The sequence below is a fragment of the Hirundo rustica genome, chromosome 21 (assembly GCF_015227805.2).
Source record: "Hirundo rustica isolate bHirRus1 chromosome 21, bHirRus1.pri.v3, whole genome shotgun sequence".
In the NCBI taxonomy this organism is placed as follows: domain Eukaryota; kingdom Metazoa; phylum Chordata; class Aves; order Passeriformes; family Hirundinidae; genus Hirundo; species Hirundo rustica.
Window position 1 is genome coordinate 6201276 of NC_053470.1, and position 17375 is coordinate 6218650.

Sequence of the window (17375 nt, forward strand, 5' to 3'; positions counted from 1 at the left end):
TGTGTAAAGCTATTTACACGAATTTATTACTATGAAAAAGAAAAATCTACCTGTGACAAAATCTAATTGTTAGACTGGAGATATGACTGTTTGTTTCAATTTCTATACATCTTTAAAGTTCAGGGTTTCTATCCAAGTCATTAAACCGTGAGCCTGCTTTCCTCTCATCTTTATTTGTAATTGCATTTACAAACCATGAATAATTAGAAATAATACTTGAAACAAAGGCCTTTGGGGCTATATTAATCAAGGAGAAAAGTGTTACTCATGAAATTTTATGGGATAAATGCAATTATCAATAGAAGATTATTCCTGTAGCACTAGTCTCTTTTTTATTATTTTTTAAATATTTTAAGGACTCATGCTTACATTGGAAATGCAGTATTTTGCAGGAAGAGAACAGCATTTTCTCATTGCAGAATGTATTCCTAAAATAAAAGTAATATTGTGTTTAGCCTCATAATGTCTTTGGAGGAAAGGTTGGTTTCATTCAGCTCCTATTACGTATGAGAAAGTTGCTTGAGTGATTTTTCAGGGCATATGGCCTAGGAATGGAACTGCATGTCTTGAATGAGTTCCAGCAAATTTCATGAGCTCTTCTTTTACTGCATCTTTGTTGTTACAGGGGAAAAATTAATTCAGTCTTCCAAGAAAGCAGCTCTGGGTAGATTGAAAGAATGCCTGTCTCCTCCTCCCCAGTCCTGATTTTCCAGGGTATCTGCATTCCACTGGGCATTGAAGTCTTCAAAAATAGCCATAAATTCCTGAGGGAATTTATGAAACATGAGGGAGTTTTCCTGAGAAGTGGCCAAACCTTTGGAATACTTACGAGAGAGAGAAAAATATGATCATGAATTTCAATGTTTTGAAAAAAAATATGACCAGGAATTTCAATATATTGAGAAATATAACCCAATTTCATTTTGATTATTCTCTTCAATGACACATTTTTCTCAAAAAAACCACTGCTGGTCATGTGTTGTCTTCATTCCTTTTCTCACCTTGATAGATTTAATAAATAGAACAGAGTAAATGGAAAGGAGCAGCATGCTGTAGAAAAAAAAAAAAATTGAAATACATAGAGAAAGAGAAGATTGCAGAAGCAAACTGTCACAGAACAACAGTTTTCACCATCTGTTTATCAATTCTCAAACTGAAGCAGAACACATGGAGTACCTAGGAAAGTGCAGAGAGGTCCTTTGTGGGAGGTGCTACTGATCTTACTCAACAGCAGCCTTTCAAATAAACCCCTCTTTCTTTTCGAGCTGAGCTTTAGAAGGCAAACGTTTGGGTTTACAGATCTAAAACCAGCGTTTCAGGAGTGCATGACACGGCAGTATTTCTTCTGCTCATCCCAGGAGCAGCAGCTGGGATTTTGAAGTGACTGTCTCCACTGCATTCAGCTTCTGGACACTGATGTATTTTTGCCTTTGTTTCTAAGCACCATCCAGTCTCTTAAATGCTTTTACAAATTAAGCTTGAATGCAAGCTTTCACCACTCTCTGAAGCGCAACTTATTATTTCTAATGATCCCTCCTCCTTTTGAAATGCCACTCAACTTCTCTTTACTGGAACTATTAAATATAGCTAAACTAAATGAATAAACGAGGAGACTACTTCTGGCATGCAACCTTGACAAATTTACCTGTTATATTTCAACATTTTTTCAGTTGATAATGAAATGCTCATCTCTGTATCTCATTAGGAAACTTTGTGAAGTTTCTTTTAACACTGTTGGTGGTGACGTTACTGGGAAGCTTTGTTTACTAATGACTGCTACATTTATAATTTATTCTAAGCAATCTAAACTATTGATGGAAAATAGTGTCTTCTGAAGCTTTATGAATATAGTTGCAGGTATATGAATAATTTGTAACTATATATTCACGGATTAGACAAAAATAATGGAAGTCTTGATAGTGCTTGTCATTGGAGTGACACCTGTTAAAAATCTCACTTTTTGGACCAGTTGTGATATAGAGAGTAATCTTCCACGAGTGTTCAACAGAAATCCTGCTTCGTAGTAAAGTGCTTCTTCTCCAAACCCAAATGAAGCAGTATGTAACCTTTCTCCCATTCCCTAAATAAAACTATGCTAATGAGATGTTAATTAATTGCATTAAAATTTAAGAGGAAACATGTAATTATAGTACACAGGTGCACAGTTATTAGCCAAATTTTCAGCATTTTCTACTACTTGAAAACTGAACCTCTCATTACTATTTATTATTGATGACTGTGCAGTACTTGGATACTTCCAGTTTGTGTTATGTGCAAATGAATAAAAGCTCTACCTTCTGCTGGTGTTCTAATCACCATTCTGTATTTTAATCTGTGATCAGGCTGTGTCCTCTGTTTTACACAGAGGCTTTGTTCTCAGCTTTTATGCTGAAGATTTGTGGAGATAAGATGCATAACTTCCAGCTACTACTGGAAATAGAGCGCAGCACAGAAAGTGAATTTCTCCAAGTTCTTGACTGTGTTGTTATGCCAAAGGAAAGATTGGCACCATTAAATCAGGCACACTGACACAGGAATATGATCTTTATGCAGGAGTTTGGATACACAGGTTTAAGGCATGCTGCTCTTGTTTTTCAGGAAGTCCAAGTGCAATAATCACAAATGCTATACTTGGGTCACCAGCGTGACAATGAGGTGGCAGAGGGTGGGAAAGGTTTATGGATGGTGTAAAACTAAGCACCACTGAAGTTTAGGAACACATGGTCACTCCTGCCCGTGGCTGTAGAAGATTGAAGTAGGTATAAGAGGACATGAATGGGACAGACACCTGAGCAATCCCACTCCCTGCTCTTTGCATTCTCTGAAATCCACAGACAGGGTGCTTTTGCCAACAGTTGAAATTAATTCCAGTACAGTCATTAGAAATAATACAAACCAGGTTTGCTTGAAAAAAACCTCACCTACCTGGACTCAGCAAAGCCCTGCAGTGATGTTATTTATTCATGTTCTGAGGATTTTGTACCCATACAGCAGTGTGGAGAATCATAGACAAGTTTATTTTTCTTGGTTTAGCATCTCTTTCACCTTTCTGTGAAGGGTTGAACACCTGGAGAATCACTGGCTGTGAGTGTTGCAAGTTTGCAAATGTACATATCTGAACAGAAACCTGAAACTTTCATTTCTTCCAGCGTGGCTTTTGGGAAGGTTTGTACACTCCTAAGTGGAGCTTCTTGTAATCTTTGTTTTGGTGAAGTCGGTAAATGTGATTATATTCTTTTTGTAAATGGGTAAATAGCTGGAAGAGCCAGGAAATGCTGCTCAAGTGGTTCTTCTTTCTATTGACATGCTCTGCAGCTTCTGCTTTCTGTTCAAACTTCCCTGCTGGTCTCAGAGTTACGTGACTACAGTCCTGGTAGTATCTAGACAGAGCTGTCCTTTAAAAAGACAAACTGTAATGAAACATTTAGTTTTTTCTGAGAAAGTAAGTCAGATTTTGCTGAAAAGGGTTGTAATAGTATCAGCCTAAAAACTGGACTTTGGCCTCGTCTCTGCAGTTCTAGAAGAAATTGGAAGAGTGTAGGTTAAACTTCTGAATATAATATTGACCAGTCTGTTTGCTGATGCTTAGCTCATTGCCTTTTTATCTCAGAACCTGAGGCCTGAAATGTGTCTGGACTTTCTGATCTGCCTTGTTAAGTCTGTCATAAAACAAATTAAGAGCTGCATTTTGCCCTTCTCATAGCTCACTTGCAAGATTTCTTTTGTTTCTCCTACTCTTTCTTCATCACTTCAATAGCCCAAGGTGCATTTAATTGCAACCTAAGTACTTTGCATTCCCCGTTGCACGCATTAAAGAGCAAATTCTGAGTGATTGGACACAACTAGTACTTACTGTAATAAATAGCATATTCATCTCTTCCACAGTCAGACAATTTCATACTGTGCAGCTTCTCTGCTTCCCGAAATGTCACCACTTAAACTGCAGCGTGATTTCCCCATGAGGACACATTGAAAAGGCCTTTCCTGAAACACAGCCTGGAAATGAAACCCGTAACGTTATACTTAAACCAATTTTACAGCACTCAAAAATTGGATGAGCAGGTACAATACCCACATGGTAGAGATAATATTTCTTTTTTTTTTTTTCCTAGAAACTGGTCCTGGCTTTAATGAGTTTTGAATTTTACTTTGGTTTTGAAGTCACTCTCCTTCTTGGTGAAAGCTTTTCTCCATTATCAGGCTTTGCAGCTGCAGAAATAGTTACTTTCAGATATCTCTCTGAGATGATATGCATCACAGCAGAACTCAGGCGCTGCACATGTCATTTCCTAACCTTGAACTAAACAGCACCAAAGTCATCCTGACATTTGTTGGATCGTGACTTTTCAGGGGAAAGCTGCTCTTGTACTGGTGAAAGGAGGTGAGGTGTTTGCTGTGGAGATGGAGAAAGGGGAAGATGAATACTTGTGTTTTATCTGAAATGTGTTTGATGCATTTGTCTCTGTTTTTAAGAGAACCACACAGCGATGTGTCTGCAGATACCCAATAGAGCAGAACTGTCCTGAAAAGCCTCCACTCATTCTTATTGCAGTATTTCATAAATCCCAGAGAAACCACCGGAAACAGATTGGAAAAAACCTCACCAGGAGGAAAACAAATTACGAATTAATTAAAAAACGCGTATTGAATTAAAAATACAAATTGGCCAATTTCTGTCAGCTTCGAACAGGGTTATTAAAAGGATCAGCACCAGACCCCCCAGCATGGTCACTGATGTTCCTCAGGGACACCAGGGGAGAAGCTGGGACAGCTTGGACAAAATATGACATCAGCCCCTGCCAAGCAAGGCCAGTGGGGAATTTTTCTTGAAATGCCTAGAGGATGTCAGATCATGGCAATAAAAAAAACCTCAGTCCAGAACTATTCATCTTATTCAGGTCTTCTTAATGGACTTGAGTATAATTTCTCCTGTGTAATAAAATACAGAAAGCACACGCTTCCAATTATTTTTGTAATTAATGAAATGGAGCCACCATATTATTTTTCTAGAGCACCAAAATGGAAGAATGAACCTGCTTTCTCTGTGGTATTTATAAATATTCAATTGGATTAGTGGCTAGCACACAAAAATAGGACTGAGTTTGGACTGATCCGTCAGCTTGTTGGTTTGGGTTCTGAGGGTTGGTATCAGACAAAGGAAAATTGGCATTTTATAAAACCATGTGTGACATTGCTCTTGTTCCTTATTTTGGGTACTGTGCCATGTGACACACGAGTAGTAAGAGAAAAAAATGCGCATTTGTCGCACAAATTGCGTACGTTACAAAGGCACGGCTAAATCACCGATGGTCTTTCATCGAGACTAAATTGTACCTAAAATGTGGAAAGGAAAAACCTGTTTGTGTGCGGGTTAGATTGCCAGCATTCCCAAGCTGCTGTGAATCCACGCGCCAGCACTGGCAGCTGGTTTGTACCTCTGAACCCACAGAAAACCCTGCCCTGGGAGCTGGGCTGCACAGAGGGGCTGGGAGCTGGGGTCACTGCTCTGACCAGAGAGCTGAAGGAACACTGCAGTGGCACCTTGGGGTGTATTTTTGCCCCACTTGTGCAGCACAGAGCCCCTCGTGGGCTTGAGAGGCTGGGCAACCTGGAGGAGCCGGGCTGGAGCTGGCTCTTGTTTTCCCCGTTTCCTTGGGTAGGTTGGAGCTCTTCGTGCTTGACCTCTCACATCAAGTTTCTCTCTCCTGGATAAAACCCAGGGATAAGTCAGATTAATGACTTTGGTCTGTTTGTCCATTTTTGACAGGAAGCAATTCTAGCCGGTGAATAATACGTCGTGTCCTATGTGTGTTTTTACTCTGTGTTTATGGTTAGCAGAGGAGATTTCCTCTCCACACACTTCCTTTCTCTAAGGGAAGAACAGCCTGACGTGCAGTTAGTCCTTGCTGGTTTAGTCATTTAACTACTGCCATAGAGCACTTATTTATTTTATCTGGATTTATTCCTTCTCTCCTCTGTTCTGATAGCTGAATACCTCCAGTTGTGTGGTTATGTTTCATTAACTGGCATTCAAGCTGTAAGTGTTCATGGCTTTAATGGAGAATCCAGCACTGAAAACAAAAGGGGTCAGGGGGCTGGGAGAATTCCGAAATACCAGAGAGCTTCATGCAGGGATTTGTAGGAACTGTTCTGGCCCAAGGGATGGAAGCAGGTCTGTATGGCTATGAAGTAGAAATCAGGGCTGAGGCTCCAGAAATGCTAAATTCCACTCAAAGCAAGAGGTATATCTACTTTCAGATTATTTATGCTTTTTATACTGGCTCTGCCTGCCCTGAAATCCATTCAGCTTCGGCAGTGTGACATTGACCTGAGTTAGTGGTGACACTGAGCAGGCACAGCTGCAAAGCTTCTCAGCTTTTCCATCAGTGGCTTTCCCGCAGGAGGTTGTGATGGTGCACGGTGTGTTGCCTTGCACCTTCGGGAATCTTCCAACCTCTTGTAAAGTCCACGGAAACTTTGCAACCCAGAATTTCCAAAGGACTGCCAGGTCTTCCACAGCCACACCCTCCTGCACGCAGCCGGCTGAGTGCTGTGTTGGATTTTGTTATCCACACCGCTGACACAATGATCCATAACCATCTCAGTGCAAACAGCCCAGCCAGAACCTCAGTGACAGCACCAGTGGCTGTGGTTCGAACAACAGGCTCCAACTACTCCAGTCTCCACTGGAATTTCGCTTCCCTGCTTATGCATGGGTCAGCTAGCCCCTGATAAAAGCAGTATTTTGTTCATTCATCCGCCCCACCCTGCCTTGCCTGAACGCTGCAAACAGGGCTGGGAACAGCAGTAAGGGTTTAAATTGCTCGGGTTGAAAAATCCACTCCTGCAAATTACTGTGAGTCTCTTAAACAGATAAATAACCTTTTCCTAAGTGCAAATCTGTGCTCCAGAGACAGAAGAGTGTAGAAATATGTAGGTCTGATTTTGTTTTCAACGTCACCCTGAGCAAAATTTCTGTGGCAAAATTCTAAAGCAGCTCGCTGCCAACAGTTTGCATCAAGTGTACTGTATTTGAAGCAATTGAGCTAATGTTTGAGATTCTGACAATCAGAGAAATAGGTTGGCATAATTATATTAAGATATCTGAGAGTGTCATGTACTTTGCAAGACTGAATTTTAAACTGTTGATTTAAATTAATGAAGATTCGAGAGTTTATAATTTGTTTATTTATTGAAATCAAATGCAGTCCATGTTTCCAACTAATTGAAAAGTATACTTGCGATAGAGAAAGTATTTAATTTGGGCAGGCAAGATACCAGACTTCCAAATAAAGATGATGAATTGCAAATTCTCGATCTTAATCCCTGTAGGCTGACAGTTACCCCTCTAAAAGCAGAGTTTGAGTGATACACTGTAGCTAGTAATAGCACACAGCTGCAGAGTAGGAAATCCCATTGATATTTTGCAAAGCTTTTGTTTTGCCTCATTCATTTATTTTTCAAAATGATACATTCCTTATTTAGAATAAAGTGGGGTTGGGGTTTTTTTGTTTGTTTTTTTTTTGGTCATTGTGAGTAGACTAGACCTTTAAAAAGCTGTTAATCTGCCATATGTAAAAATGCCTGGGGTCAGCTCTGAATTTTTCACTTGCACGTAGCATTTTCAGAAGCACAGAAGCATGTGTGATTTTGCAACCTCTTCCCCTCCACCAAGAGCGTCACACATCTCTGTTCTACATCCCAACATTCAGCATACCAGATCAAATGTAAAAAGGGTTTCTCTTTTTTTCTCCTCTCTAATGTATAAAGCATGTGTCCAACAACAGCAGCAAAATCAGTGCCAGGAGAAGCAGTCCATAGGGAAGCAGTAATTTGTGTGTCTGCACATTATTCTGTGTCTATGCACATATTAACCCTGGTATACAGTAAATTGTGTTACCATGGCAGCCCTCACATGGAAAGTTAGACACTGGTAGGGTATCTCTAACAGCCACCAACAGGAAATACGCATGTTCTGGCAAAGGAAGAAGGGCGTCGCTTCCTTCTGCGAGGAAACAACACACAGTAATCGAGGATGGGAAAAACCAGGTTGCAGAAACTATGTAAAAACACAGCATTTGCCCCAAATGTAAAAATTAAAACAAAAAGCTCTCAGAATTCCCTCTCTCTCTTTTCCCATGCATCAGCACCGCCACGGCTCCCAAGGGCTGGGGCGTTGGAGGCTTTGCTCAAAGTTCCCATTAAAATCCTGTCTCATGGTTTTCCATCCCTTCTACTTTTCACTGAGGATTTCACAGGGCGCTTTTGCTCACCTCATTTTTTGTGTGCAGTTTTGAGACTGAACTTCTTTCTCTGTGATGGAGCTGGGTTTGTCAAGGGCGAGCTGCTGCAGTTCATCAACACCGCACGCTATCACACGCCGCGCTGTATTTTCAGTTGTACATACAACTTTCATTCAGCTTTATGGCTGACATTTTGAAGCAGATGCTATTTGCCTGAGTTGTTTCCTTTTTTAAATGCTTTAAAAAATATTATATATATATATATAAAGGCACAACCACTTAGAGGAGTCGAATTAGAGGAAAAATATTTTTTAAAGCAGTCAGAAATTATTTTTTTTTTGACCATTCTGCTGTTGAGCTGGAGCCTCAACATCAGCGATGCGCAGTTGATAGCATCACTCAGAGAGAAAGCAGAATAGAAATGAGAGCGTTTCACGAGGCAAAACTGAGCGCTGAGTAAAGGGTCAGCGGTTTGCGTGAGTCATCAGTGGTTTGGAAAGGAGAGGAGAAAAAAGACACGACAAGATAGACACTCCCAAGAGCTACAGGCTTGTTGTGCTGGCTGAAGTTTAATGGAAAAGCGCTGCTCCTGTCAGCCGGTGTGCTACATAATAATGTTAACACCACTACAAACAGGTTGCGGTTTATTGCTTCAATTTCTTATGTACTGGCAAGAGAATTAACAAGATTGATGCGTCAGGATCGCAGATCTCAGTCAAATTAGGTGACTAAGAGGGTGATGAAAAAAACTCAGGTCCTTTGAAGGAGCGCAACTCCATCAGAAAGTTGTTACATTCTAGCATCAGGCCATTTGATGAGCTGCTGATTTAACAGCACACTTAGCAGGCAGTAGTTACATTCAAAGGGGCAACTACTTAATCAGTGCCTTAAAGATATTATGTTCGGAGTGATTTAAAGGGATATTGTGCTTTGGTAAGTGCACCGTGAGTATGAATGTTTTCTGCATGAAGTGAAGGCAAAAAATGAGGTTGTAATTGTCATTTATATTGTCCTTTATTTTGGACATATGTTGGAAAAAGGAAAAGGCAGTAAATACAAAACAAATACTAGCATTTTGGAAATATGCTTACTGAAAGGAAATAACCACCAGTGGAGGAGAACAGGAGAAGAAAATAGCAACTATTACATTCCATGGATTTTCACAGTAGAGAAAGAGAGAAAATAAGGAAGCATTGTAAAATAGAGAAGAAATATTAGGAGTAAAGTGAACAAAGTGCTTGGTTTCCAGCTGTGGGGGTCCTCTGGCTTTAAGATGAGACAGGGGAGATTCAGATTAGATATTATTTTAAAAAAAATTCATTGTTTGGGTGGTCAGACACTGGTAGATGGTGGAGTCACCATTTTTGGAGGTGTTTAAGAGGTGTCTGGAGCTGGCTCTGGGTGATGTGGTTTAGGGGTGGTGGTGGTGGATAGTTGGACTGGATGATCTCGAAGGTCCCTTCCAACCCTGAGGATCCTCTGACTTGGGAGATTTCCCTCATCACCATGAGTGAATGCAGGAATGCTGACTGCCTCCCAGCGCCTGCCTTGTGCAACGAGAGGCTGGAGGAATAAACCCTGTTCACCCTCCCAAACGAGGGCAAACCAGCCTGGCAGTGAGGGAGCCGTCAGCACTCCGAGATCTGACCCTGCATTTTGTGTCTGATAAATATCTGTGGGGAATCAGCATGGGAACTGCTTCCTGGAGCCCCGTGGACAACATCTAAAATAACAAACAGGGGGGAAAGTGAGGCAGCAGTACCGGTGTATTGGGAATATCTGACACTGCAGGATGGCTGAGGAGAAGGCTGCTTCATGCCAAGTGACAGATCCAAGTCTGACCTGACCACAGCTCTTACACAGACTTCACTTTTGGGCTGGTGACTGCACTCTGTAGCTCACCTGCCTCAGTTTACCCGGGCGTGTAGATCAGAACCCCTTCATGCCCCAGAGCCCACGTGTCCAGGGCTCTGATTTAAGTCCCCACAACCTGCTACATTTATCCACCTTCGTGCTGCAATTCCTCACCTTTGTGCTGCCTGGTTCCCCCCTGGCCCCTGCTGTGGTGCAGGGAACAGAGCTGGTGCTGTGGCATGGTGGAGTGGAGCTCTTCCTTCTGCACTGAATTCACCAAATTTTGGAACCAGCCGTGTCCTTAACGCCCGTCACAGAAAGCACAAATATAAAGGAGGGGAAATAAAAACAGGCTTTGGCGAGGGCAGGGGAGCTATTCATTTCGTTGGGGAGAAAATGAGGCAAGGCAGAGTCATTAGCAGGGCTCCTTATGAAAGCAGGAGTTGCTTGGGAAATTGCAGTGCCATTGACTGGAATACATGGAGCACAAAAGGGAGATATAATAAGAGGAAAGCAGTTATGCACCTAAGCCCTGAAATGTAGCATTACATCCATCCTGAGAGGTAATCATTCCTGTCATTACTAAGCTGTAAGATCACTCAGTCCTAGCATGGTGGAAATCCAGGAGCTCAACGCATCAGTCAGGTAGCTTTTCAAAACTCTCTGCTTCTGTGGCTCAGCTGGAGTTCAATAAAAAAAAAGCCTCAGATAGCAGCAATCACTCTTATGGCTGCTAGCAAAGCTTGTAAGTAAGAACTCATAAACCTCCTTAATTGAAATAAATTAAATTTTATCTTCATTACTGCTTTGCAGAGTTATCTGAAAGTGCATTGTTTCTTGTTCAGGTAATGATGCATTAGCACGCATGGCTCTGGAACAAAAATTTTGGGAGCAGATGATATATTTTATAACACAGAGTCCTGCCTTCTCTTTGAGTCAGCCCTGGTGTCCCCCCCAAACTGCCACAGGTGTGGTTTGTAGCTTGTGATGTGTGAGACACAGGTGAACCACCTGTGTGCAGCTCGTGTGACAGAGGTGTGACCCTGCCAGAGCGAGGGTGACAGCAGCAGGAGGTGGAGGCTGCCTGAGCAGGGCACAAGGATGTGTCTGCACCAGACAGAAAACGCTCTGGGATGGGCAGAAATGGGCAGAAATCCTCAGGGGGAGTGTTTGACCACCATACTAAGCACGGCCACAGATGACTTTACCAGCCCTACTCTCTGAAATTATGCCTTGCTCACTGCCATAGAAACCATTCAAATTATTCCTAGCACTGCCTTACAGGACCAGGACATGATATACTGGCTTGGAGAAAAGGTCCTGCACTCTATCTGTGAAGCAGCCAGCAAAACAGGAAAGTAAATGTTTGAGTTATTTACCACAAAGTTTGACAAAATGCAGAGCCTTCTGACATCCTTAGAGGATAAAAAAACCCTGGCAATCCCTGCCAAAAAAAGACAGTCTTGGAGAACAAGATGGAAAATCATATGTTTCGCTGAAAGATTCAAAGTAAAACTGTGACAGAAAAAATACTGCATAGCGGTGCAAATAATTGAGGATTTCTCCCAAAAGATGCCAAAGTTCTTAAAAATAGCTTGAACTACTGAGATGACCTTAAGATTACTGGCACCACAGAGCCACAGACTTGCCCCCATTCATTTCTGTGTCAGAGAGAACAGCCCAGAGAACAGATATACTTAAAGAATTCAGATGCCGAGGATCCATCTGTGGATACACAGCCATATCCCTTCATTGTCACTATTTATTACCAAAAATATCAAAAACTTCTTTCCCCTCTACATGAAAACCTAATTTCTGTGTTTCCACTAAAGCTTTTTTTTCCCTAATAAGGATTATCCTTCCTTACTTGGAGAGCAGGAGTGAATCATCCTCTGACCTTCTGTGGCAGAACCTAAACAGATGGAGTTTCTGGAGTATCCAACAGCAGGATGGATTCTGCAGCCCTGAAATCTTTGCAAAAATGTTTCTGGATCATTTCCAGCTTGTCAACAAGCTCCTAAAATGTGTGGATTGAATACTTAGGACTTTACACAGTGTCAGAGGGCAATTTACTAATTTCCTAGTTTATGTCATGTTCTCAGAGGAAGCATTAATGAATATCCTGGCTGTTATCTCTCCTTATCTGCTGTACATGCCAGCACAGCTCGGTTTCCCAGTCACCAGAACATATCAGTCAGGCAGGCATCTGCTCCAAACACCTGCACCCCAAAACATCTGCCCTCGGCAACCAGATGTGCCTGTCCATCTGGTGATAGACACAGAGTGTCTGCTCTTTTCGCAGTGAGACTCCTGTCCATCTCAGGCCATACACCAGGGAGAGAGGGGTCATTTATCTTCCTCTCTGATTTGTTGATTGAGAACAGGAAAATGGCTGCTGGCCTGGAGAAGGGAACGGTACTGAACCTCATCCCTGTGAACGGTTTCCATCTTGGACGCTTGTCATCACCGCACATAGCTCGAGGAATCCTTGGGAATCCTAACTGAGGTCCTAATAATGCTTTGTAGAGGCAAGGATGGGCACCCCAGAAGGTTGTTCAGTGAGCAAAAGATCGTCAAGAATATCAGAGCTCCCCAAGGTGGCAGGAGGCACTCTGCTCTTCAAGCAAGCCCTATATAATTTTATTATACTCTTTCCAAAGATAATCTAATGTAAAATGTCTGAAAAATGTTGGGAGTGCAGACGAAAGTCCTCCCCCTCTTTAGGGTACCTGTGTCACACCCATTTCAGTTTTCTTCCTTCGGAACAGGGAATTGGAAATGTTTTCCCGCACAGAGCTGCAAGTTCAGTTTTAGGCGTGGGAAGTTCCAGAGCCCAGAAGAGGCACTGGCACTCCTGCAGGATGGGAGAGAGGGGTTTTAAACTCCATTTCCTGGAAGGTTGTTGAGCCTGGACCTCCTGTGTGCTGTGCCAGAAGCTGAGCAGGGCTGGGGTGGGCGAAAGGAAAGGAAAGGAAAGGAAAGGAAAGGAAAGGAAAGGAAAGGAAAGGAAAGGAAAGGAAAGGAAAGGAAAGGAAAGGAAAGGAAAGGAAAGGAAAGGAAAGGAAAGGAAAGGAAAGGAAAGGAAAGGAAAGGAAAGGAAAGGAAAGGAAAGGAAGGAAAGGAAAGGAAAGGAAAGGAAAGGAAAGGAAAGGAAAGGAAAGGAAAGGAAAGGAAAGGAGCCCTCCTTGCTGGGCTCCTGTGTGCAGCTCATCTGTGCACACTCAGCTCGGGGTGGGTGTCTGGCTGCAGCCCCTGCACTGATCTGGACTGTGGTCTGACAGATCAGAGAGCCCCTGAGCAGATGAGGCAAAACTCACTGCGCTGTTCTGGGAGGGCAAAACTCCTTGACAGGCGAGTTAAATGCCTACGGACTTTAGAAATGCTAATTTACATATCTGGGGACTCCAGCTAGGCTTTGTGGAGGACGTTTTAGGAATTATGCTCTTCTACATAAATGCCTAAATTCCACCCCTGTTCCACTTCAGGCTTATTGGTCCCTCTGTGGATTTAGGCCTGGGAAAATAAAAGGCAGGATGCAAGAAGCACTAGACTGTACTTAATAATGAATTTCTGAGCAGAGAACACACAGGCTTTGGTTTGAGGTCCAGCCAGAATTGGAGTAAAATAAGAAGAGAAAACACATGTCTTTGGGGATTGCAAATCAGCAAATTGGTGCTGAATAGAAAGAGAGCAATAGAAGAAGCAGCTGAGAGAGGGGAGAAACCAGGGACTTAAAGAAAATTGTCCATTCTCTCAAAATCATTACCAGCATTTCCTACAAGTGGGACTATTAAAATACACACACTCAGAGATGTTCCTTTCTGTTTGGTTTGGTAGTGAGCTTGAAACTGCAATTTTTTATGCATGATGAATGCCTAGCTACAAACTGCCTTGTGACACTGAAACACTTCACACCTGGATTTCATATATATTTCTTTATACAGCTGCTTTCCACCAGAATAGCTAATGAGGTGAAAACTTGGAACCTCCCCTCCAGTTAGTTTTATATTGTGCAAGGATGGGAGTTTCCCCAATTCAATGGCAAGAGGGGCCACGGTCACGGCAAGGTCACCAGCAGTGCTCACCCACTGTTTGGAATGAAGCAGTTTTAATCCAACCAGAAATGCCCAGCCAAAGTTTTTTCCATCTGGAAATTGTCCTCTACAGCGCATTTTTACCCACTCTACCCTGATCCTGAACTTTGCAGTAGCCTGGTTGTGCTGGTTTGGGGCTGGGAACATCCAAATCAAGGGCGACCTTCCCACCAATCCCCATCTCCCTTAGTTTTTACATCTAGTGAAATAATAACAATAACAACAACAACAATAGCAATAATATTAGCAACGATGGAATCACCAAACCAAGAGCTTTGTCCTCACTTTGTGGAAGTTCAGGCTGATGTCCCAGCTCATGCTGAGCAACGCCCTAAGCCACAAATGAACTTGAATGAAGGTAATTGAACAGAAAGCGATTACTCAGAAGCCCTGTGGGACAGCCACCATCTCTGTGCTGTGTTTGCATAACACTTGGAGGCACCAAGGTCCAAGGCTCCTCTGGGGGATCACCATCTGTGCTGAGATAAACTCTAACTAATCTCTGAGGCGTAATGCCATCAGCACTGGAGAGTCTGTTTGCCCTCTTGATTTCTCCTCCATCGTTTAGTCAAAGATCTTCAGCAAAAGCAGGGGGAGTAACAAGCACAAGGTTACACAGGAGAATTCTCTGTGTTTTGGGGTTGTTGATGCAAAGGAGGGGATCATCTTTAGCTTTATGCTTTCAATCCTCATAATTTTTCTGCCATTGACAGAAAGCTAAGAGAAGCTAAGATAGCTGGGCAACTCTTTCCTTTCATGACTCTAAAATTTAAGGGATCAGAAAAAAAATCAGAGAAATCATTTCATTGTTCTAAGAAACGAGCAGAAATGTCAAAGATGTTTCAGGAAATAAAATGCTAGTTGTCTTGGTCACTGGAGAATAATTTAAAATCTATTTTGTTTTATGATGGCTTACTGTTATGTGGTTTTCAGTGACTGATTGAATGGCTTCTCATGAAAAAGACTTCATTTCTTTCCAACAACAATTCCAATTTTATTCGTTTTAACCAGTATAGAGGGATATGAGTATTAGAGGCATTGAATCCTTCCAGTGTTCAGAGAATTCCTGCTGTTTGCTTTGAAACTCTCCTAACTCCTATGGTCACAGATCCATAAATGCCACAATGCCAGGATATGGTGAAATTCAAATTCGTAGGAGTTCCACAGTTGTCCTCATAAATTCGAGTCATGGCAGAATGCACATGTTCTAGGGAGGGCTGGAACTGAACTGCTTGGGGTGCTGAACAAAAGTGGGAAAGGTGATTCCATATCCTTTCACCACGGGACTATCTAAAGAGGAAACAGAAGTACTTCCTTGTGATTAAAAATGGCCAACAGACCAACAAAGCTGAAATCTCAGATACTGAGTTTTGCAGCTGATCCTCAAAATAAAAGATTGTAAACAAGTTAATATATACACATATTGTCAAGTTAATTCAATTGAATAATTGGAGAAAATCAGTCTGTTTACATATGCTCTATGAGCAGAAAGTGAAGCTGTATTAAATCATGTAAATTATTCTCTCTGAGCTGTTTACTCTTTTCCAGTAATGATGTTATTTGTCACCCCAAGCCCCTGTATGTGGATGTAAACCAAAGCACATGTTAGAAAAAGGAAATAACTACACACAACATGAGATTTTCCTCTCTGGAGAAGTCTAGTGCTGCACATTTACTTTGTGGCCTTAATTAAGGGGTGATTGATGCTTATTTGGAGAGCTAAAGATAATTACTACCTTTTCCAATGTGAACTGGCTCCCCCTTTGACCCCAGTGTTTTAGCCAAAGAACATGGCAGGGTGTACAGTTCTTCTTTTAATGCAGAAGTGCTCTTTTCTGTCCTTGTCTTGGGTAAGTTTTGCTTCTGAGGATGACTCCCTCCCCCTGCCAGGTGTGTTTCCTGGCTCTTGTGGGACACAGCAGAAAGGAAAAGGTGCTTCAGGATGACATCCTCTTAAGGTGAAGGAAGATCTGTGTAGAGACTGGTCCCTTTTCAAGAGGGGAGAGAAGGAGCATCCCAGCTGCTGTCTGGTGCTTCTGCCATGCTTTTCCGTGGTTATCAGGGCAGACAGAGTGGCTTACAAGTGGCTTTCAAATTCTTTAAAAGTTTAGCACTATCAATTCCTTCAAAGAAACCTCATTAAGCCTCTTTTCCTTTTCCATTGTTGGATTTTTTTTTTCCATAAATGCACAAGTGTGTGAATGTCTCAATTTTATGGCAAGAAGAAATAAGAAAAAGGTTAGGAGCAAGCTTTCTGCCACCATCTCTGCCCATCTGTTTGCCTGCTGTCGGCAAGAAAATAAACTTCCCTCAAACGCAATCCTTTTCTTTTTCCTCATTCTTTCCCTTTGTTGTTTTCCATATTGACATGATGTGAGGCCCTACAATGGCTATCTCCAAAACTGTTGAGCTCCCTGCCTTATCTTGATTTACATCACATGCAGCTAGGTGGGCTTTATTTTAGAACAGCTGTCTGGAGAGATTTAGCCACCTCCAGCTGGCTTCATGCTTCAAATAAAATACGGCAGATAGCTGGGCCAACGATCTGATGGCACATTTTATCATTCCAATGGGCATTTCCCATCCTGATAGCAAACAGCTTCACAGCCACCGAGGGTGATGAAAAAATTAATTTGGTTCTGATCAAAACAATGGATTGGGTTTTTGTACGACAAGCTGCAAGCAGGTTAATCGACTTCTGGGTATCTTAGAGGGTCATGAGAGACCATTGTGCTTGATATTTCACTCCAGTGGGTGGTTTGTGTGCTCCCCTCCGCAGCAGCACCTGCTCGCATTCCTGAAGTGCTGTGCTGACAGACTAAGAAAACACCCCTCTTCAAAAGCACCTTGGGAGGTTTCAAATGCCTTGATAAAACAACCGTGGGATGGAAATTAGAAATCATACCCTAAGTACCCAACTAGGGGTGCTTGAAAAACCTTGGAGGTCTGTGTGTGTGTATGTGGTATCATCAGAAACTATTTGGATACCTTCCTGGTAGTTTTGTTGGTTTTTTTTCCCCGCAAAGTTCTGCATTCCTCATTGTATTCTGAAACAAACAAACGGGAGCAAGAGCAGCAGATCCCATCCACAGCTAGGGAAATGCCAGTCGCAGCCCCATCTCACAGAAGTAGGGGATGCTAATTGCATTTTACAAGCAATTAGAGGAACTTCTGGAGTTTCCAC